The following is a 15,531-nucleotide window of genomic DNA, read 5'->3' as shown; positions in this document are numbered from 1 at the left end:
TCCACGGTGATTGGCAACACATTACCCTCGCCCCAAGGCTTGCCCGAGCACATCTTGTGCCAGAAAGAGTCTTGAAAGAGTGTCCCTGCATGGTGGAGACCCAGTCTCTAGGCACAATGGCAAAGCACAGAGGAAGCAAATAATATTTCTGAGCTCCTGGGGGAGTCCAGGGGTTGTCCTCAAGAATTCCCAGTCCATTAAGTGAATCACGCTGTACACACCAAAGAGAAGGGTCACCTGAAAAACAACTTAGCAACAAGAAAAGGGTTCCTATGAACAAACTAAGGAAGGTGAATGGATGAGCCATTCAATTTGGTGAATTTTGGAGGCAGAGAGTCCCTGTTCTATATGTAGTAGCTGTGTGACCTTAGATAAGTCACTTGACCTCTCTCAGTTGGCCTTAGGTTCTTCACCTGTGGAATGGGTGAAATGAAGGTGCATTGCTCATTGGGCGACTGGGAGGATGACATGTGAGGGACAATACCTCGCACAGAATCAGAAGTGCTCCGGGAATTCTGGTTGTTATCAACATTATTGTTTTTCTTTTCTGAAGGTAAATGCCAATCAAGACTTGGAAAGAGGAGTAAACACTCCAAAAATCCAGGAGCCTCGGCCCCTCGCTTGACTCTGTGAATTCTCTATTCGTTGCCCTTTTCTGACCAACCTCACAGGCCTCAGTTCCTGGACTTGCACTCAGGACCCATCTGCTTGGTCCCCTCTAGGTGGAAAGTCATAGAAGGTTTAGGAGGCAAACAAATCTAAAGAAGTCATCTATTGCAGTGCTTCCCAAACTGTGTTTGAGAGAATGCCAGTTCTCACAATGGTCCTAGAGACGGGGGGGGGGGGGGGGGGGGGGGGGAATACAACAAAACATTTGTGGTTAAGACATTTGAGCAGCACCCTCTGTCTCCCCTCCTCTTACCCCTGCAGAGCCACAGTGTTCAGAGAAGCATTGCGGTAATAAACTGGTTTAAATTGTCTAAATAGCACTCCCCCACTTATTTATCCAAAGAACTTTTTTTTCCTGGGACACCCTGCCGAACTAGTTTTTGAGGTTTGTATCAGTTACAATTTGTGTTCAGCTACATGGAGAAGGAACTTCAGAGTTTCTCTGTCATCTAGGTTTTTGTTTTGATTTGTTTTTATTGTATCAGCTACCCCATGTAGCTTATACAATGAGTTCAGCAGACACCGTTCAGAGTTGGTAGAGTGGTTTGAGTCTCATCTAGGGATCTCTCTCTCTGCTTCAGCCTTCTTTAGAATGAGATTGTTGTCTCTGAGCTGCACTCTAAAGAATGAGACTTTTGTCTGTCCATTGTTTCATAGTTACCAGATGAATGCATCACCTCTATGTTCACATCTGCATTTTAGGTAGGAAGAAAGGATATTATGGGGCTGAGGTTGTGACTCAGTGGTACAGTGCTCGCCTAGCACGTGTGAGGCCCTGGGTTCAATCCTCAGTACCACATAAAAACAAATGTAAAAGAAAGGTACTTAAAAAAAAAAAAAGAATATTATGAAGCACAGAAGGTACACGCTAGCTACTTCTTTAACAAGCTGCCACGCGAAGCCTGTCCAGAAATTGGCCAGATCTGTTCCATAGAGGTCCCAAACTGCAACAGAGTCTAGAGGGAAGCAGAACATTTTTTAACTGGGCATGTTACTTTTTCAAACAAGAGCCAAGGATCTATTAGTATGGCAAAAGGAGAGACAAAGATAGAGGGGGCAATCAGCAATGCGTGCCACATTGATCAAACCTTTGCTTCTTTCTTCCACCGGTGGATTCTAAAAGCATCGCAGGTAAAACAAAAGCAAAACAAAAAGCTTTGTAATCAATAGAAAATGCCAATGGTCAGCCACAAACCACTTGCGGCTCAGAGACCCCAGGTGGAAGATGCAGTTGGTGCCTGAGGCTAGATCCCCCATTGCCGGTTACTCTGGCCATGGCACACACCTGGGTGGACTACCCTTGGCTTACAGCATCCCTCCATGAGAGGTGCCTGGGAGTTACGCTCTAGTTGCCTGCGCCTTGCCTGCATCCTGCGCCACTAACTGAAGATGAAGGGGACAGAAGCCCTGCTCCGTTGCCCCTATGAACAAACATGCACTTCACCCTCTGGAGCTCTGCGGAGACGGGCTGAAGACAGCTCTTCCCTGCCCTCTGGTTCCTCCTGCCTGGTTCCGGGTGTGCCGAGGTCAATAAACTGCGCATGCGCATCCTCAGCTCTGCTGAGGACCCAACCCCGCTGAAATGCGCTTCATTTCCCTTCAAGGGCTTTGCCTTCACCCCGTTTGGTGGTCACTGGTGTACTTGGGCTAGGTCTAGGGGGTAGGGCAGCTCCACCTTCCACCTGCTATGGCGGGAAGGGCTGTTTGCAGGGGGCCCACCAAGGACATCTGTGGACTCCTTAGCCCACCAGAGCAGGGGAGTCCAGCATGGCCTCCTCTCAAGGAGGATATTCTTAGAAACATTGATGTGCATTCTTAAGCCCGTGAACTGTTTGAAGGGACTTGTCATGTGTGGGGTGTGTGTGTGTGGGGTGTGTGTGTGTGTGTGTGTGTGTGTGTGTGTTGTGATTTTCCATCCTGTGGCAATGGCAGCTGGGTATTTATAGCTGGATCCACAGGGCCATTCTCACGTGGCTAAAGAAAATGAGAACCTCATGTGGAGCGTGTTTTGTTTTCTCTCTCTGCCTCTGCCATCGCAAGCCCTCTAGTCCTTAAACCGTTGCTGTAACTAGAGCCACCCTGAGCATCACTACCATGGAGAGGTTATGTAAATTCACTATTTCAGGAAAAAAGTGCCTGTTCTCCTTCCGACAGGCCGCAGGGAAAATGAGAGGACTGTTGGGGAGAGCTCGTGGGTGGCACCATAGGGTAGCTCTGCCCAGGACCATCCAGATAAACCCCAGGGAATGTGGATTCCTTAAATCGCCCCATGAGTCCTCTGCTCTTTTAAAAGAAAGCTATTTCTTTCTCTTTGTGTTTCTATATCCTTAGGTCTTTGAGTCTGTGTTTGATCTTTTGAGTTGGGCTGAGAATACCCTCAGGCTATGATCTGTTTGCCCAGGACACTGGGGCTCTTGGGGGGCTGCAGTAACTCAGGCCTGGCTTCCTTCAGAATGGCTGAAGAACAGCTCCTAGACAGCAGGGTTGGGAGTTTGCCTGATGTGTCCCGAGGAGCCTGCGTGCTTCCCAGCAGTGTGAAGCTGAAGACTTGGAGGGACCCAGGGCCCCTATGAACCCTCTATGACTTCATTCTGTCCACACTCTGCACCTGAGTAGTTGAAATGGCAGAGGATGCATCTGTGTGGTGGGGGTATGGAGTATGGTGGTGTAGAACAAACTGAGGCCCTAGAGAGAGAACGGGGAGGGGAACTTGAACTTAACTGCCCTGAACTCTGGGAGTCGGGGGAACCTATGTCTTCCCATTCCCCGGCCATGCCCAGAGATGTCACTGCAGCTGACCCACTACAGGGAGGGCTTTCTAACCCCCCACTCTTCAAATTCCTCCATCAGTACCTGCCTTCCTGAGGGCCCACTTCTCTGGGCTAAACACTTGAACACTTTCAAACATTTCATTCTCACTACAACTCTACCCGGCGGCTGTTAGCCCATTTCATAGAAAAAGAAACTGAGGTTCTGAGAGATAAGGAGACTTGCCTGGAGTCACATAGTTAGTGATACTGAGGGGGTTCCCAGTACTATAACCCTGACCCCGGGTCCCACACTGTCCTGCCCCAAATTGTCACCCTTTGTGGTGAACTCGACCACCAACCGCCTGACGTCCCCTGTGTGGTGACTCTCTGGCCTCAACAAACATTATTCAATCTCTATCACCTCTATTCACAGAGTGGAAGGTGACTTCTGATTGTGGGGCCAGAGTCACTGTGGACTGCTGGTAACCTGAACTACCTAGTTAGTCCCGCATGTGAACCCTGCCAACCCTCGGCTCTGTTGCAAACATGCCCTCGCCTTCCTTTTCTGCCTCCTTCCTCCCCCAATCCTGTGAGCACTAGAGGATTTCCAAAACTATGGTAGAGCCAGCCATTCATGAGTCTTTGTCCTGTTTCCAAGAATCCCAAATATACAAGAATCCCTCATTGAAAACCAAGCATTCTTGAGGAAACTGGGTGTCACTACGACAGCAGGATTCCTCACACTGGGAAACAGGATCCTGGAGCAGCCTAGGACTTCAGAGTCAGAAGGAAGTGAATTGGCTCCCAGATACCGGCCAGCAGCTCCTCACCCCATCTCAAAGCACAAGTGGGGAACTCACCTTCCCAGTTCCTCCGAGGGCTCTAACCCGATGACGTTTCCTCTGGACAGAGAAGGAGCAAAGAGGCAGATTTAGGGTGTATGTGTGTGCAGGCACACAGTTCTTACCTCCAGGACACCATCTGCGCGGCTCCTATCGGCATGAGCCACTAACTGCATGCAGAGCCATCTAGTGAATTTTGGGGGTGGTCATGGATCTCCCAGGAGCAAGGAGTCTTTCCCTGGTGAGGAAGCACTTCCTCCCATCCCTGGCAGCTCAGTTTATTAGAGGTCTAAGGCCAGTGCAGAGGAAAGCTGCTCAAGGACTTTTAGAAAGCAGCCTCTTCTGCACATGCAAATTCATAGGCTGGAAACAGAGGACTAGAGCCAAGAGGAAGCATGTGAGGTGGGTGAGCAGCATGGATGTGGAGTGAGTTACAATCAAGAAAAGCTATAGAAGGATATGAAGGGGTTTTGTTTTGTTTTGTTTAAGCAGTTTTCCCTCTTGAGCATAAAAAAGTTCAGGTTCATCTAGAAAACCCCTAGAAGCAGAAATCAAAAATAAATTTAGCATTAAAGTCCATCACTAGAGGACCGGAAGGGGGGTGGAGTTTTCACTCTCCCCACCCTCAGCCCCCCAGCTCCCACCTGGTCACAAAACACCACACCTGGAGAACATGTTTTCCCAGGTCAGTTAACATCTGGGAAGTAACATTTCCAGTCTTTTCTCTCTGCATACATTTTTAAAGAGGGTTGACGTACATTGTATATACAGAGGTGAGTCATCTTTGTATTCTGGTTTTATACCTTGCCATCTTTGGAAATTACCATTCCCAACTTTGCAAATGAGAGAAGCTTTGAGCTGGGTGTGGGTAGGGTATTGGTCATGAGAGGACTTGGAACAGGGAGAAAAGGATCCTTAAACTCCGGCATGTGATTAATCCAATAGATACACTGGAGTATTCCAGGGGATGGAAGGTCTTTCAAATGAAGAGGACCTACAATTCAGCCTCATGGCTCCCGCAGGAATGTGGACAGCAGCTGAGCAAGCTCTCGCCTTGATCATGACCGGTGTCCCCGCCCTGAATAGAGCCATGAGACCATTTCTGAGTCTTGGTGTTGAATAGGCATTGAACGGAGCACTTGATATAGGATTGAGTTTTACAACTGAGATGGAGGTGGTTAGATCTCCATCTTGCAGACTTGGAAACAGGTTTAGAAAAGTGAAGACCCTTGAGCCGGGTCCCTCTTGACAGCAGCAGAGCGGCCATTTAAACTTACTCATCTTTCTCTGAACCACAGTTTCCCATTCCAGGAAAGAGTGGGGCTCCCGATTACACGGTTTTGGCTAAGACTTTCCAGATGGACTCACCACCGAACAAGGGGGCACTTCTAGCAGCTCCAACCAGGATAGGTCATCTGAAAAAAGTGTGCCTTCCCAAGGGAGGGAGCTCCCTTGCCTGAGCCCTGCTGTCTGGAATGTGGACCAGGCACATTTGAAGGACTCAAGTGTGACCTCTACCCTTTGATTCTTCTTCCAGGAAGTTTTCCAGGCTGAATTTCACACAACACTCATTCTCCACCCGCCACTCCCCGTGCTTTTCAGTATTAGTCTGCTCCAGTTTGGAGCCATTCCATAGTTGATATTGTAGCCACATGTCACCTTAGGAGCCCTGTCTTAGAGATTGAGACTAAGCGAGCTGAATCCCTCACAAGCAGAGGGCAGTGGTTCTTAAACTGTGGGTGCTCTGAAACCAGTGGTTTCAACATCACTTGGGAACTTGGTAGAAGTGACAATTTTGGGCCACTCCAGACTCCTGAATCAAATTCTAGGGATGCAACCCAACAGCGTGAGCTTGATCAGGCTCCATGGAAGAGAGTCTGGCACCCGCTGAAGTCTAAGAACCACTGGTCTTGAGATCTCCAAGAGATGGTGGTTGAGATTTTTTCATGTCATCTCTAGATCTGAGTTCCCATTTCCATCCAGTGAGTTAAGTGTATTAATTAGCCCTTGATCACCGGCAGGGTGGCCCAGAAGTGAAGAACATGGACTCTGGAGCTGGAATACTTGGGCTTCTGTTCTGCTTCTGTGGCTCACTCAGTGTGTGGGTACCCCAGCGTGAGAGCCTTAGATTCCCTTTTCTAAGAACTCATCTCCTTAACATGGGATACTAATGAGGTCCCCCTGAGGGCCACTGTAAGCGCTCAGTGAGACTGGGCATGGTAAGCATGTGCACAGTGCCTGGCACATAGGAAGTCCATGGTGAATGTCATGTGCTATTGTCAGTTTCATGCAAAACAACTCTCTTTTGCATTATGCTGACCCATTTGTGGGATCTAGCCTCCAGCCCCTGACTTATGTGTATACTTGCCTGCACACACACACACACACACACACACACACACACACACACATTTGCACAAGGACTTTGTGAACATGGTCAACTTTAAAGCTCTGGGGAGACTGATGGTGTTTACATTACAATAAGGCAAACAATTTGAAACTGAATACTAGACATCCTTGTTCTAAAAGAGATTGCTTGGCCAAAAGTCATGTCATCTGGCCTTATTCCTCTCTCCCTTGGTGCTGGACAAAACCCCAAACAAACGAGTCCCCTCTTGGATCATGCTGAGCACTTGGGCTCTTTAATTCCCCAGCCCCACTCCTCAACTCTGCTTCTTGCTTCACTTTGCAAATCTAAAGACATCTTCCAGATAATGGACCATCCCCATCTGATTCCCGAGCGGCATTCCTCCTACACAGAAAGAAGAGAGCAGCGGTGAAATTTAGTTCTCTATAGATACGAACTGGGCTAACCCTCAAAGCGCTTTGGTGGTAGAGTTTTGGTTTATCTGTAATTTTTCCATCACTCTGTCAATGTTCTTCCTGCCCTTTGTTCTAACCCTCCATACCCACATAACTAGCCATTTGTTTTAACCAGGGTTTTTTTTTTTAACCTTGGTATTAGGCCAAATAATTCTTTGTGGTGTGGGATCATGCTGTGTACTGTCCAATGTTCAGTAGCATTCCTATCCTGTGTCCAGTAGATGATAATAGCATTGTCCAGTTGTGACAACCCAAGACATCTCCCCAGATCACCAAATGTCCCCTGGAGGTAGGTTGTGGGGTGGGGAATACACCCCATTGACAGCCACTAAGCTAAATTCTTCCCGTAATAGTTTAAGCTGAGAACATCTTATTCTGCCCCAGAGTTTATCTCTGCAGTGTATTTAAGGTCAGAAGACTGGGTGTATCTATTGACAAGAGAGATAACAGAGTCCCAGCAGTCTCTGGCTCCCCCTGGATTTTCAGGGGGAACCATCAGCGTTGTATAATTGCATTTCCTCAAAGGCTCCACATGTCCCCCGTCTGCATCTGAGCAAAGACATCTTGCTCTGGGCCCTCTCCGGTCCTCTTGACCCTCCCCATGGAGCAGGAAACATCACAGGCACCAGGGAATGAATGGCCTTTGGTTTTTGGCTTATAAATACTCACATTGCATTTCTAGTACTGAGATTTTTTTTTTTCCCTTAATCATGTTTAACATTCCTGTTGCCGTAGTGGAAACTTTTGTTCTTTGGAGAGCTTCCCATTCTAGGTCCAGGTCAGATTCCTCAGCAGAACTCTGAACATTTTCTAGGGAAGTTTCGCCAGTGAGATTGTACCTTTAATGCATTTACACATCTGTGGTTGGATTCTGGATAAAGACTCCCAGGACCCCAAGATAAATAACTGTGACTCTCAATGGGACACCAGTATCCAAATCCTTTTATGGTTCTATTAGTTCTGTGGATGTGTCTCCTCCACTCTAGCATCTCAAATCCAAGTTGAACAGCCAGCGCTTCAGTCAGTCTAAGCTAGCTTATGCTTGATAACATACAGTTCCCACATTCCGATGGCTTAGGATAACAGGAGTTTATTTCTTACCAAGGCTACCTATTATTGGTCAGCAGAGGCAGAGGAACCAAGGAACCCAGGCTAGCAGTACAGATGTCACCTCAGATGCTAATGTTGGCTGGGCTAGAGGAAAAGAGAGCCTGATCCTGCTGACTAAAAGCTCTGGACCACTAAGGACACTTACATTATGGTTCTCCAGAGAAATAAACCAATAGAACCTCCTTCCTTCCTTTCTCTCAATCTACCTATGATCTAGATTTATTTTAGGAAATTGGCTCACACAGTTGTGGGGGCAGGCCAGCAGGGAAGAGCTCATGTTGCAGCTTAAGTCTGAAGGCAAGGTGGGGGTGAGATCTTTCTTCTTTGGGGGACCCTCGGTCTTTTGAGGCTTTCAACTGTTTGGATGGGCACGTGATGGCAGGTGATCTGCTTTATGCAAAGTCTACTGATGTCAATGTAGATCTCATCTAAAAAAAAATCATCTTCATGAAACATCTAGACTCATGTTGGACCAAATATCTGTCTCCATGGCCTGTCGGAGCTAACGCATAAAGTTAACCATCATAACATTTGATTTCTACTTTTAGCTCATGGACCCAAATTAACCTTGTGGCCACTGTCAAAAACAAATTGGCCAGGAAGTATTTTCTGACACGTGCCTGGAGCTAGGGTTGAGGATCAATAAACAGCACAACTATAAATAATTTTATCTGAGGAGGCAGGAAAGCATCACTCTGTGGTATCCCCATTTGAAATGCCTGCTGCTTGGTGGATGCAGAACGAGCCCCCACCTTAGACCCACGTGCCCTCCTTTTATTTGTAGGAGATGTAAAGGAAGGAGATGGGGTAGGACGTGGCTTGGCCTCCCTGGTGACTAAATTTGATTACTATTACTGAACATCTTCCTCTGTTTTGTCCTGATCTCGTTCCGAGTTCTCTCTGTGGGGTGTTGTATCCAAGAATCATTTATATCATTGGTGTCATTAAAGAATGCTTCGCTAATTAATTTGGTCTTTGTGGTTTACTTTGGGTTCCATCCCTTGAACTTGACTTTTCTTGCTTGGATCAGACTCATCGGAAAGGGCTCAGGAGCCAGCTGTCATCCTGCCACTGTCTCATTCTGTGTTTCTGACAAGTTCCTTCCCAGTCTGGACTCTGGTTTTCCTGGCTGACAAGGGAGGAATTGGAGCTATGTGATCTAGAATTTTCCTCCTAGCTCTGGCATTTTGTATGCCTTTGGTCCACACCCTGTCCGGGTGGCCCTGATGCCAGGGCTTGTGCACTGGCTGCCTGATTCGGTCCAGCTGAGAGGACTCTGGTAGCAGGGTCTTCCTTCATGAAGCTGGCAGAATTGCTTTGGGTTCTAATTTGAAGCTGTGGCCTCATTAGCACCCTGACCTGCTGCACACCCCAGCCAAGAGACCACATGGTATGCACCAGCCAGGAAGGATCACCCTGGTGCCCACTGTGCCTCTGCCTGGCTGGAGAGGGACTTGAGGGCAAGGGTATGTTGAGTCAGAGCACTGGGAGGCATGAGGAGGGTGGGGGCAAGATGGCAATGATCTGGCTGAGCTGAAACCAGGAGCAGGGGTCCTGACCAGCCTTTCAGTGCCATCTGGGTAAACCTAACATTCAAAGGACAGCGTTGCAAGAACTCCTAAACACTGGACCTCCTCTCATAGTCATAATTGATGCTTCTGATGTCCACCCTGGCCAGAGGCATGAAATGCACATGAGAAGATGTGTGATGAAGTGCTGCAAGTCCACACGTGACCTCAAACAATAACAACAGTTATTATCATGTGCTGTTTTATTCCACCAATGTTGGGTGCTAGATACTGGGGATAGCAAAGTGACCAAAGGTACTAAACTAATCAGAATATAGTGTGGTGAGAGCTCTACTATCATGCTCTGTATGGTGTCTTAGTTGGTTTGGGCTGCTGTAACAAAATACCAGAGACTGGCAGACTCACACAATGAACAGGTTTCCCACAGTTCTGGAGGCTGGGAGATCCCTCAGGAAGGCAGCAGCAGATTTGATATCTGGTAAGGGTCTGCTTTCTGGTTCCTAGATGGCTATCTTTGCACTATGTCCTTACATGGGTAAGGGGTGAAGCAGTTCTCTGGGGTGTCCTACCTAGGGGCACCAGTCCCATTCAGTAGGGCCCCACCCTCATGAACTGACCACCTCCCCAAAGCCCCACTGCCTAATGCCATCACATGGGGGATTAGGCCTCAACATATGAATTCTGGGGAGACACAAACATTCAGACCATGGGCCAGGGCCAAGCCTTGGAGAGCTCAGAGAAGGGAGCAATCATTTCTGCTTGCTGGGTTAGAAGGCTCCATAGCAGCCGTGAACTGGGCTTGGTCTTGAAAGCTGTCAAAGTCTTTAGAGGAGGAAAGAGAGGGCGTCCCTGGCAGAAGGCACCGGTTGAACAAATGGCAGAAAACTGGATAGGCTCATGGAAACCTCTGGTAGTCTGGCCTGGTTGCTGGGTGGGGTGGGTGGGACAGTGTGGGAGGGAAGCTGCAGAAGGAGTTGAAGATCAAATTAGGAAGGGTCTTAAATAACATGGGAGGAATTTGGACTTCATTGCATTTTTTTAATTACTAGGTTTTAATTTTTTTTTCAGTTTTGATTGAAAAAAACAAACTGTTTTTTGTTTGTTTGTTTTTATATTTTCTTCAAAGCCTGCCTCTGGGTCTATAATAGGTAAACCTGTACTCAAATAGATTTAATTACAGTTCTGCTGCCCTGTCATGTTAATTTTGGTCTCTCCTGCCTCTTAGAACTTCCTTGAAGAATACTGCCCCTTCTTGATCTAGTCTGGGTTGTTTGAAACATTTGAATGGGAGATAGGAGTTGGAAGCTTTAGTTGTTTTTTTTTTTTTTTTTTTTTACTCTTTCTAAAGAATAACTGCTTATTTGGGAATGTGGAAGATGCAGAAAACTATAAAGATGGAAAATGAAAAGCATAAGTAATTCCACTCTCCAGACAAAGTGGGTGTCAGCATTGGGGGCAGGGGATTTCCTTCCACTGAGCGTTTTGAGGGCAGACACCTTGTCCTGAATGTCCCCTGTCCTAAGGCCTGAACTTGACCCTGGTGGGTATTTCAGCTGTAGTTGCAGATTGACATAGTGTGGCTCTCACCCTGTGTGGCTCTTCAAAGAATCTTAGTGGCCAAAACCCAGTATAGTGGCCCTTATTCAATCCTAACTTGCCCACTCATTTCCTGTGACACTGACAATTCACTAGGCCTCAGCTTCCTCGTCTATAAAATGGGAATAATGACTACCACCAATAGTGGTAACTAATTACTGAAGTTCCTGCTTCTTGCTGCAGAGCCCTTAGAACACTGTGAGTCATTCTTATTTGTTACCAGGTAAGTGTTGCGCTGTCCGGGTGAGTCCAGCTACGACTAGGCTCTGCAGCGGTCAAACCCACTCCTGGAGAAGGGACTCTCTGCCTCTGTTCTGCACGTATGGAAGATAGACAAGTTTGTGAGTCCTCAGGACCAGGCTCATGCCAAGTCAGGGTCCTGGAGCTTGTTCTGAGCTTTTCCCTGGAGGATGCTGGCTCATCCTCCCTCTCTTCCTTCCTCCCTCCTTCCTAGGTTTCCACCCCCCTGCAGACTCTCTCCAGCAGGCTTTCCCTTTAAGAAAGACAGCTGGATTCTGTGCTACTCTGACAGCCAGCCCTGCCTCCCCTGCTGGGTGCTGCCTGGGCTGCAGCTGGGACCCTCCTGGGCTTGATTTGAGAGCTGGAGCTTCCAGAGGAGGAGGCAGGGGGTTGCTTTGAATCAAGTGCACACTACCAGAAATCCATGTCCACGAAAGGACTCCTACTGTGGCCCTGGGTTCCTACTGCCCAGCTCTGGCTCTGGGACATAAGAGGATCATTCTTGAGGACTGAGCTCAGGATCCCTAAAAAGAAAGTTGGAAAATAGCTCGATGAACTTGGTAAGTGAAAGATTCTCATGCTGCTTCTTCCTCCCTGGATTGGAGATGGCAGATGTAGGGTTGAGTGCTGGTGATTCTCGCCAGTGGGATTCGGCAGGCAAATGTGAGAAGGAGACGGAGGTGGGGGCTGGGATCCCCAGTGGGCAGCAAGCCTTGAACTTGGGGATAGCCCTGGTCCCTCCACCCAGTGGTTGTCACCCTGGAGGCAGGGAGCTGAGGGTTGACATCTGGACATTGCTGGAACCTGGCCCAAGGAGTGAAGATCAGGAAAGGGAAGATGTCAGATTTCTCCCTCATTTGGAGAAAACTGTGTGGCCAGTAAGGGCTGTTTGTTGAAGATGCCCAAAGCCAAATGACATTTGCAGTCTAAGGGTGAGTGACCCTGTGAGTCTATCTCAGCAGGCGATTCAGGCCAATTTCTCTTCCTCCTGGGTAAGGGGACAGACCAGGCCTTGAGCTTGCTCCCTAGGTTCCCAAGAGGCCTATGTTTTCCCCTTGGACTCGGGGTAGCTGCCCATGAGCATCAGGCAGTGTCGTAGTGGAGGGGGGCAGGTCTGTCGAGGGCAGGAAAGAATGGAGAGCCTGTTACTGCTCAAGCCTGGGAACACTGCCTCGGGGGGAGGCCCACGCTAGCCAGAGCTGGCATGAGGAGGAATGGGGGAGAGGGCTGCACAGCAGGAGAATGGCTGAGCCAGCACCCCTACCCTTTGCAGAGCACATGGGCCCTGGCCCCGTTTCCTATGGCATGGACACAGGTGAGCTGCTTGGCCTTGAATGCCCAGGTCCAGTTTGGAAGGCAGGGCTCTTTGCCAAAGGGTGGCCTCCCATGGAGGAGGCTGAACATAATACCATCCTCAGCCCTGGCGCTTATCCGAGGCTGGGGTTTCTGGATCAGAGAAGCTCTCTACGGAATTCTGCTTCGACAGATGTTTTCTGTGTTCCTCCTTGTGCCAGACTCTGTGCTAGAAATTTACCAAAACAGAACATGCCATGAAGGAATTGAGAGAGTGTGAAGATCTGGCGAGAGGTCTTACATATGGGAGTGAAGCCATCTTTGCAAAGTAACAATGAGAGTTACCATTTATTCGGTACCTTGAATGCACCTATCATTGTGCCAAGGGCTCTCTCTGTCTCATTTCAGGCTTGCAGGAATTCTTTGAGTCATGAATAAGTTTGTAAGTTTTACAGATGAAGCAACTAAGACTCAGAGGTTAAGGATCTGATGGAGGAGATAGCTGATGGACTGCAGAGCCAGGACTTGAGCATCTCCATTCATTCATTCATTCAACCAAGTTGAACTGATGACCTACCGTGCACCAGCTGTGTGTTGGTCACTGGAGACAGAGCTGGGTCAAAGGCCAATAAAAGCCTAAACCAGCCTACCTCCATAGCCTGGGTCCTCACCTGCACACAGAGTCATTCACACTGGGGCCCAAAGACCTTTGGAAGGACTGTGTGAATGTTTTCTCCAAGGTCTGAGAACTCTGCTTTGGAATTCTTTTTTTTTTCCTTGAGAAATGTTACATTTTGTTTTCCTTTTAGTAATAACCTAAAAATTCTGAAATCAACTGACCACCATACAACCTTCCACTGGCATGAGATTTTTAGCCTCCGAGTTGGTGTTTCTGTACAAGTTGGCACCAAGTGGTTTCCTGAAATGATAGTGTTTAACTTTTAAATGCTTTGTTGCTTAAGCTGGGTTCTGCGTTGTATGCACAGAAGGCCCAAAGTACCCAATGTTCAGAAAGGCTACACTGATTCTACTGCAGGAAGGGAGGGGTGTGATAAGGGTGTCCTAAGAAAATGTGGTGTGACGTTCCATCTCCTTGGGGACTTGACTGGGCAAAGCAGGTTCCAAACCTTCCAGTCTCCTGGTCTCAGCCTCAGGATGAACCCAGGGCAGAGACTCAGAGAGGAAGGAGTGACCCAGGAGAGAGGAAGGCCCCCAAATTTGGAACTGAGCTCCCGGCTTCTGATTCAGTGTGTCTGACCTCCACAGAGGACTTGGCCGATGGGGCGTCTTATGCTGAGGCTGGGAAGTGGGAGTAGGCCTCCCAGGAACACTGTTCCTCCCAAAATGTGGTGTTCTCTGGTCATTCACAACTTCCAGCCTCTGTGGTGGGGTCAGCTGTTAGGCAAGGTGGCCATAGAGTGGTCCCGGATGTAGGGAGCTATGAATGTAACTCAGCCCTCACCATCCCAAGCCTGCCCAGGACACACTGGGTTGTCTTGGTTCCTTGACCCAGATGGTGCTGGGTGACCAGAACCCCTCCTGGATCAGATTTTCTACCAGGGCAGGAGGCTGGAGAGAAGCCTCTCAGCACTTATAACTCTTCTTTCTCCTCCATCTCCTTTTCTTCCTTCTCCTGATGAGGGGTTGCCAAGAAGCAGCCTGGTGGTGCAGGGGAGGTCAGACCTACTTTTGCATGATTGACCAACGTACCTTTGCTCTTTCTCTCTGTTCCCGGACCTCAGCTGGGTCCTGGGCAATCACCCTGGGGTTCTTTGTCGATGTTCTACATTAAGGATCTCCAAACATGTCTTGTCCAAAGGCAAGCTATTTATTATTGGGGCCACCACTTGGCTCTGCCATTGTAGCCCTGAAACAGCCACAAATGGGCATGACTGTGCTCCAGAGAAACTGTAGTTACAAAAATAGGCAGAGGCCAGGTTTGGCTTGTGGGGCATAGTTTGCTAACCCCTAACCAGATGGAGTCAGCCTTCCATGGAAAGCATGGCCTGCTTTGCTCCTGGGCATGACAGGCCCCCGACTTTTGCACTTGCAGCCCCACCCTGCAGCCCCACTGTGTTGCCACCTGCCTTGAGCATCCTCTTCTCTCCTTTCCTCCCGGCCTTTGCCTTGATGGTGTCCTCCACCTGGACTGCCTCCCGCAGCCTCTCTGCTTGTAAGAGTTGGACTCCGTATTCCAGTCAGATAGTCCCTTTTTGTGTCCTGCCCTGACATCCCACATCTTAACCCTCACCAAGAGGACTTCCTTCTCTTTTCTCTGACCCCATTGCTTGGCACCTGTCTCACTAGTGACCATTTTACGCTATGCTTCAGCAATTTGTTGCCAACTTTATCTCCTTAAGGGCCGGAAGGACAACAGGGCTTGTCTATCTGCTGCCTCCCCTACCTCCAGCTCTGTGCCCCCGTCAGGAACTATTGTGAGCAGAAATCCTGTTGACCTCTCTCTTTTCCTTCTGGAGTCTGCAGCAAGGGATATTTTGGGGGGTTCAGTGTGCCATTTTGGAAACTCAGGATCGCATCACCTATTAGACACCAGAACTAGCTAAATCCACCACTGGCCTTGAGTCCTGAGCCTTTCCAGACCCTGTGCCCCATGACCAAGGGTCCCTGTTTATTTTGATGTCCTGCGTGGAGCATAAGAGACCTGGATTTCAAAGAAGG

General features: G+C 48.6%; 1 protein-coding gene across 4 annotated transcripts in view; it reads left to right on the top strand.

Moving 5' to 3' along the window:
• The window catches only part of Daam2 (dishevelled associated activator of morphogenesis 2), a 122,435-nt gene that overhangs the window by 17,448 nt on the left and 89,456 nt on the right, over nucleotides 1-15,531 (top strand). Inside the window, exon 1 of one of the 4 annotated variants that reach the window (XM_078020067.1) lies at nucleotides 11,922-12,119. The exons of the other annotated variants lie outside the window; for them this stretch is intronic. The gene's annotated coding sequence lies outside the window, so the exon portion shown is untranslated. Of the gene's footprint in view, nucleotides 1-11,921; nucleotides 12,120-15,531 lie in introns of those variants that run through there. 4 annotated transcript variants of the gene reach the window in all.

Source organism: Ictidomys tridecemlineatus, chromosome 8 (genome assembly GCF_052094955.1).
Source record: "Ictidomys tridecemlineatus isolate mIctTri1 chromosome 8, mIctTri1.hap1, whole genome shotgun sequence".
NCBI classification, from domain to species: domain Eukaryota; kingdom Metazoa; phylum Chordata; class Mammalia; order Rodentia; family Sciuridae; genus Ictidomys; species Ictidomys tridecemlineatus.
The sequence above is the reverse complement of the archived record's forward strand: the minus strand, read 5'-3'. Positions and strand labels throughout refer to the sequence as shown.